Raw genomic sequence first — 7,970 nt, 5'->3', positions numbered from 1 at the left:
GGCCGGACTTTATCGTAGAGACATCGTTGAAACTTTCAAACACTCGGCCCGATTGGCACTAACAGACCCTACAACCTCATTATGCTAATTATTACAGATTTGCGATATTGGCCTTTCATTTTCTTTTTTATTTCTGTTTCAATTTGGACGCTTGTTGCTAGGCAACAGGTTATCGTAGAGACATCGTACAAATGTCCCCTGACTCGGCACGCTGTGGACTTCAACATACCGTACTCAAATTTCATGAAGCTGGGATTTAAGGAAATTTTATGTCAAAATCCAGGCCAAATGGCCCCATTCATTCGGATGGGGTTTTGTACCATGGTGAAAAAAAAAACCTATCCGTTAACATAGCCTGAACCGGAACATGCACCCATGCACGGCATACATCGTTAGATGCGTCTCCATCTTGCCTCGATGGGCATTACTATTCTCAGTCAAAAGCGTTACCGTGGCAACGCTAGATGCCAAAAAGCGCGCCCCATTAATAACTATTGGGAGCACAGGAATGAATGAAATACAAGCGTAAAAACACCTCAAACTGACATAGAACCACCCTAAACACAACCACTGCAGCCCCAAACCAAAGCAGCAAGAGGGGACGAATGGGCGGTAGGGCATGCCCATATCAAAATTTCCAGAAATTTTCTAGTGATCTTTTGTTGTTGTTGTTTTGCAAATTCTACCAGCTAGCGAAGGATGGATTCAAGAGAAGCATTCCTCGATCCATATGGATCGAGGAGGACGTGGATGAGAACATGTGGCTGATCGTCAGGCCTGTGTCGACAAAATGCGTTATTTTCCTGTATTTTTATTTCTTTCATATTTACAGGGTTTCATTTCATTGTGTTTCATTTACAGTACTTTCTTTGAGAATTGGCCGTTGTTGTACTGCATATTGAACCCTGTTATTTTGATTGCTTACAGTATGTGCATGTGACAAGTACTGCAAAAAATATTTTTCTGTCAGAATCTTGCCATTTTGTACACAGTAGAACAAATGTAAATCAATGGTGTTGACAGGAACTTCAGCAATACAAAAACAGATCTACAATATTTTACTGTATACACATTTTCTGATTTTACTCAGGGTTTTTCCTGCATTCAAAATTAAGAGGCGGCCGCCTCCGCCTCATTTCGTGCCACCCCCAGCTCTCAAAAATCCGACGTCATGAAAATTGTTATTATCTGGCAGGCGTTGGACTCACTGGATGGATGTTATTTTGACTGCAGTTGCAGCATGGCGCCGTTATGGGGGCGCTGTATCAACGACACAGCACCAGCAGAAGAAGATGAAATCTCCAGAATTATTTTCCGTGTTTTTCCCATGGATCTATTATATAACAGCAGATTTGAAAAGATAGAGCGCAGACTACAGGACATCGACGGCAGATTTGAACTGGACGAGGAAGTGAAGAACTTAAGCTCTGATCGTGTTGAAACTTTCAGCTCCGATTCCACACCCGCAAAACGGATTAAAAGAGCAAAGAACACACGTGTTGCTGTAAGTAAGTTTGCTTATGACTAAGGACTGTGCACAATTCCTTTTACATTTAACTGCATGTCCACATGAGGCAATAATGCTTAAATACTTTTAGAATCACACTAACTTTGTATTATTAATCTATACAGGAGGCTGTAAGACGTTTACACAATTCTGAAAACAACGCTATGAAGCTGGATCCAAAACAAAGGTAAATATATGTTTTTTGTTTGTAATCACTGTAATTTACCACAGCAAAATAAAAAATAAATGAATAAACGGCATTAGGAAAGAAATGGTTGAAAAGCCAAACTGATTTTGTAGTGATGGGTCGGTCCATAGACATATATAAACTTTATATATGTCTATGGACTTTATTAAAGGCTAGAGGACTCGTCCGCGCTGCTGCCAATGCAGAGCGACGTCGTCACACGGCGGCCATCTTGCCACAGGAGAGCTCGCTCACTCTAACATTGTGTTTAATGGTGCCTGTACTGCTTAAACCAGGGGTTCTTAACCTTTCTGACCTTGGGGCCCAATTTTTCCAGTACAGAGTGGCCCGGGGCCCGTTAAATATAAACACTGTATAGCAGGGGTATTCAACTTTAAGAGGTCCATTTAGAGAAAATTTACTCAAGCGAAGGTCCAGAACATCATAATATATAAATATATATATATATATATATATATATATATATATATATATATTTATATATATGTGTGTGTGTATATATTCAAGTAGCCTCATAGTTGTATCAACATCTGCATCTGACTGTTATATTAAAAAAAGTACATATTTGCCAATTAACATGTTTAACTTGAATTAAACATATTTTTTTCTCTTAAAAATAAAGTAGATTTTATTTTATTTTTCAAATGCTATCTTATTTTATTTCTCTACCAGCAGTTTGAATTTCCCATTTTCTTTGTTAATTGTCTCAACACATTTTTATACTAAATTAATATAAACACATCTTAACAATTTAACAGTTTTGCAGTTTTTATTTCTTCCCCTTAATCTTATGCCCCACACTTTCTGTTGTTCAGTGAGAGAACTGAGCTCTAACTTCTCCTGTCAGGACTTTAAATCTGGGCTGGATGGTGTCAGGTTCTCATATGCATGTGGAGGTGCTCATTGATGAGCCTGAAACGATATTTAGTTTTAATTATGTTCACTGTGGAGAAAGCTGCTTCACAGCTGTATCAGGATGTTTTAAGATGGTCTGTTTATTTTTCTGTGACTTCAGTTCAGACTTGAGTGGATATGTTTGATGAAAAACTTTGTGTTTTGTTTCAGTGGCGTTTCACTTTCGCACTTTGAACGCCACGGTCTCTGAACGTATGAGACACTGGTTTTGTCCCAGTGGGAAGACTGAACCAGGATAAATTTGTCCATTCCGGGTTGCATATTTAAAAATACAGCGAGGACAAAACTTAGTTTGATTTTACTTTAAGTTATTTACATTAATAAGTTGTCAGGACTCAGTGTGTCGGGTTCATCCGAGCCTGATCAGCTGCGACGGGCACAGCCCGCACCGCAGCTCTCTGGTCGCGCTGCAGCAGTTACTTTCCGATGCTTTTTCGAAAGCCCGAACAGTCCAGTCCAGCAGACACGACAGCCCACGCATCTACATGTACCATCTTTCACCAGTAACGACGGAGCCCACCGCCCGAGCGGCAGCCTCAGCCGACCTCCCCGGCCGCGGGGACGCGCCGGGATAAATGAGCACGCCGCGCTCGCTCGCTCTGGGCGCAGACCCAATTAATCGATCCCTAATCCTGGCGGATCTAAACCTACTCTGTGCAAAATGAAGGATTTTTTCTGTAAAGACACACCATTTCTCTTACTATTACACGTCAGCTAGCTGAGTGTCTTCTTCTCCTCATTTGGTTGGGAGTTGCTATGCAGTCCCGCGGCCCTCGCGGCCCACACGTACAAAACTGAATTTCTTTTGGCGGCCCACTAGATGGCGCTCGCGGCCCAAGTGTGGGCCGCGGCCCTATGGTTAAGAATCACTGGCTTAAACAACCTTAACTTGCTCAATTCTCAACAGATTTTCAAACAGTTTGGTTTGTTATGAACGTCAGAGATGTAGTTATGACACTGCATACTTGTGAATAATTATAAACATTGAAAAACGTACTTTTATATGAAAATAACCAGAAACAGATAGCTATGACATGGTATTTATATTAAATCAATATTTCTATAGTATTCTTAGTAACGTGTCACGTGTGCTCAGTGTAGTCACGTGTGATCTAGATCTATTTTCTCCACACAAAAATAAATAAAAGGTTGCTTTGGGGTTTGAGTTTGTTTTTAATCAACTAACATGGCTCCTCTCTTTCCCAACAGTATCAATTCTCCACATAACCTTGCAGTTACGACATACATGTTGGAGCAGGTCGGCATTGCTTTTCCTGACACAGACAGCGACGTGATAACAGGTAAAAAGAAAGGCACATCCATCCTTGTTCTTTTAGAATTGCTTTGAATAGATATTGAAACTAATTAAATTCTAATTGTATTTTTGCTTGTGCTTTAGCTGCTTGCAAGACTTATTTTGAGTCTTTGAAAAGGAGCCATCGTCTCGATCAGCCAGAAAATGCTCCCCAGAAAAAGAAATTAAACAATGCAATGAAGACTAGACAACGGAAAACAAGGGTAAGTTACAGCAATATTTGGGTTAGTGAGTTACAGTATATGGAACTGAGATGTTTTTAATTTAGTGTTAATTGAATATTGGTAAAAATTATACACATTTTAATTGCTACTCTATATTTTGCAGTTGCTGGCCTCCAGGGCTAGATGTGTACAGACTCCCGCTGAAATGTGACCTGATGACCTGATGTCAGAAGAAGAAGATGGCGTCGTAGATGGACGGGCGGTGTGGATAGTTTCACCTCCACCCCAAAGACACGAGGCTTCTGCTTCAGCGACAGTCACTGGGGCAGAGCGGTGCCACGCAACGGGCGGCGCCACTGGGAGACAATGGCTCGTTTTTAGCTCTGTTAAACTCTTAAGTTGACCTGTTTGGTAGAGGAGCAGGGGCCATTCAGATCAAACTGTAAAAAAAAAAAAAACTGCAAGAGAGAAAAGTGCTCACTGACTGGACTAAGTTTTGATTTCTTTGTGGGAGAAGTGCCTTTTTTGTTTTTTTCATGTGGACACACACTGAACTTTTTGGAATACTGTGTTTTAATTTTCTGCAATAAATAGATTTACTTGTGCTGAGGTGGTTGCTTATTTGATTTCTGAAATGTGCATGTATTTGTAGCCTGGTAAACTGCAGGTAGCTTGCAGTAATCCTCTCGGGTGCAATTTTCTTTTGCACCAGTAGAGGTTGCTGTGCTTGGGGGGGGGGGTTGGGGAGTGAGGGTTGGGGCTTGGGGGAGGTTGGGGGGTGAGGGTTGGGGGGGTGGGGCTTGGGGGAGGTTGGGGGGGTGGGGCTTGGGGGAGGTTGGGGGGTGAGGGTTGGGGGGGTGGGGCTTGGGGGAGGTTGGGGGGGTGAGGGTTGGGAGGGGGGGTGGGGGGGGGGTGGGGGGGGGTTGGGGGGGTGAAGTTACCCCCCACCCCACCCCCCTCAAGTCTGGAATGTCACACCTTTGTGTGACAATAGCCAGCATGGCACCCTGCTGAGCTGGCTACTCCAAACACAGCAGGAGGTCCCAGTACAATACGGGTGTTTCCGGACCGGGGAAATTTTTCGTTTTCGGCTGGTTTACCTTACATAAATTCCCGTGCTAGCACCTGAAATACCGGGGGTATACACACCCGTAAACCCTGTTTTTTTTGCTGTGCAGGTTAGAGCATGTTGTTGGGATTAAAGGGACAGCTCTATGTTGGTTTAAATCATATCTATCTGACAGGTTCCAGTTTGTTCATGTACATGAGGTTTCTTCAGAACAGTCAAGGGTCTGTTATGGTGTTCCACAGGGTTCAGTGCTAGGGCCAATCTTGTTCAGTTTATACATGCAGCCATTGGGAAGTATAATCCAGAATCACGGCATACACTTTCATTGCTATGCTGATGATACGCAGCTCTATTTGTCTATGAAGCCGGATGAGACAGAACCGTTGGTTAAAGTTCAGGCATGTCTTAGGGACATCAAGGACTGGATGTCCAGAAATTTCTTGCTTCTAAATTCAGATAAAACAGAGGTTATCATTCTTGGTCCAGAGCATTTTAGGAAGGGACTAGATGGTGTTGCGATGGCTTCCAGTGCAACTGTGAGAAACCTTGGTGTTGTTTTCGAACAGGATTTGTCGTTTAAACCATATGTTAATCAGGTTTGTAAAATAGCGTTTTTCCATCTCCGTAATATTGCAAAAATTAGGAAAATCCTCTCGCAGAGTGATGCAGAAAAACTAGTTCATGCGTTTGTATCTTCTAGACTGGATTACTGTAATGTGTTGTTAGCAGGATGTCCAAGTAATTTGCTGAATAGGCTCCAGCTGATCCAGAATGCAGCAGCACGAGTGCTGACAGGAATTAGCAGGAGAGACCACGTCTCTCCAATGTTAGCGTCGCTCCATTGGCTACCTGTAAAATTCAGAATTCAATTTAAAAATTTTTTACTTGCATATAAAACCCAAAACGGCTTAGCTCCACATTTTTTACAAGATTTGATAGTGCCTTATGTTCCTGGCAGAGCTCTCCGCTCCCATGGTGGAAGGTTTACTCGTAGTTCCTAGAGTATCTAAATGTAGATTTGGAGGGCGGGCGTTCTGCTATCAGGCACCATTACTTTGGAACCAACTTCCAATCTGGGTTAAGGAGGCTGACACCACCTCCACCTTTAAAACTAAACTTAAAACCTTTCTGTTTAGTAAAGCCTATAGTTAGTGTTTAGTAAACCTCTAGCTGGTGTTGGTAAATCTCTAGGTAGTGTAAACTCTAGTGTGTTAGAGTCAGTAGTCATAGTTGCAGCTATAGAACAAGACTATAATAGTTAGTCTCAAATATAGCTTGGTGGTAGATATGCTGCTATAGGCCTATGCTGCAGGGGGGACCGACATGATCCGCTGGGCGATGCCTCTCACCCTTCTTCTCCTCTCCTTTTCCCTTCCTCTCTTCTCCATTACCATTTTTATTTATTATAAATATCTCATAGCTATCATTTTTGTCCATCGTTCCTGTAGTTTCTTGTGCCGGCCCCCCTTTTTTTCTCTTTTATGCATGTTTGCAGGCCGGAGCCTCGGGAGCTGCGTTCTGGCCTGCCTTCCCGGTCCCCCCACCATCCCGGTCATCCCATTGCTGCTTCCACCTGCCTACGTGGATGTCTGCTGTGTGCTGCTTCCGCCCCCCCCCCCCCCCCCTCTGATTACCCTGTTGCTGCTTCCGCCTGGCCTTCGGCAGGAGGGTCCCCCCTTATGGTCCTGCTCAAGGTTTCTTCCCTCCTAAAGGGGAGTTTTCCTTGCCACTGTCTGGCTTAAGGCTTTTCTCCCACTATGGGAGTTTTTACCTGCCATTGTTTATGTAATAATTGCTCGGGGGTTTATGTTTATGTTCATGTTCTGGATCTCTGGAAAGCGTCATCAGACAACATCTGTTGTATTAGACGCTATATAAATAAAGTTGAATTGAAAAGTTGAATTGAATTGAATTGTAACAAAACTGTAAAACCTGTTTTATAAAGTCCAGATACGGTGGTGACCCACATGGACCTGATGACAAAGTTGATATTTGAAGAAACACTTCTCTGATGAGACTTGAACATGTGTTACTTTTTGTTCAGGTTGGAGGGCTGCTGGTTGTCAGAGATCAGCTGTTCTTCTCTGGGCTCAGCTCTGAATTCCAACCACTCCCACCTGAAACATCTGGACCTGAGCTTGAACCAGAACCTGCAGGATTCAGGAGTGAAACATCTGTGTGGATTTCTGGAGAGTCCAGACTGCAGACTGGAGACTCTGAGGTCAGACATGTTTTAGTTGTGTGTTCAGATGAATCTGATGTGAAAGTTGTGTTGACACTAACCTGCAGACATCAGGCTGATCTCTGCTGATCCACACTGACCATCTGACTGCTGGTTTCTTCTCTGCTTTAATCCTCCAACACTTTGTTTCTTCTTAAACTTCCTCTTCGAATTTATGACATAAAAACTAAACATCTGAATGTATCAGACAGGAACAACTGAAGAACCAGAAATGCATCAGAACCTGGAAAAAACATCTGAACAAACTAGGAAATATGAAACATACATTTGATCCAACATTTAAATACTGGAGATAATACTAGAAAAGTGATTTTTATAAGTAGTATTCTACTCAGAAAAATGTCAATTGGAGTTCCGGCGAGCTGCTGTACAAGATGGCTGCGTAGACTTCAGCTCCTAAACCCATTGCTTACAATTTTGAATGTTGAGACCGTTTGAGTGATTTTTTTTCTCCGACAAGAGGTTACTTTTGTGTTGAGTAAAGAACCGTGACGTGTTTTATATGGGTTAGACTTCGCCTGATGGTGATTTGATGGTTATTTTTGAGATT

The 7,970-nt window shown here is 42.6% G+C and overlaps 1 long non-coding RNA gene across 1 annotated transcript; it reads left to right on the top strand.

Moving 5' to 3' along the window:
* Positions 1-3,835: 3,835 nt before the first annotated feature.
* LOC133444556 (uncharacterized) lies at positions 3,836-4,380 on the top strand. The gene is made up of 3 exons (XR_009782723.1): positions 3,836-3,931; positions 4,030-4,148; positions 4,273-4,380. It is a non-coding gene; the product is annotated as an uncharacterized LOC133444556 (long non-coding RNA).
* The last annotated feature ends 3,590 nt before the right edge of the window (positions 4,381-7,970 follow it).

The sequence above is a fragment of the Cololabis saira genome, chromosome 5 (genome assembly GCF_033807715.1).
Source record: "Cololabis saira isolate AMF1-May2022 chromosome 5, fColSai1.1, whole genome shotgun sequence".
Classification (NCBI taxonomy): domain Eukaryota; kingdom Metazoa; phylum Chordata; class Actinopteri; order Beloniformes; family Belonidae; genus Cololabis; species Cololabis saira.
The sequence above is the reverse complement of the archived record's forward strand: the minus strand, read 5'-3'. Positions and strand labels throughout refer to the sequence as shown.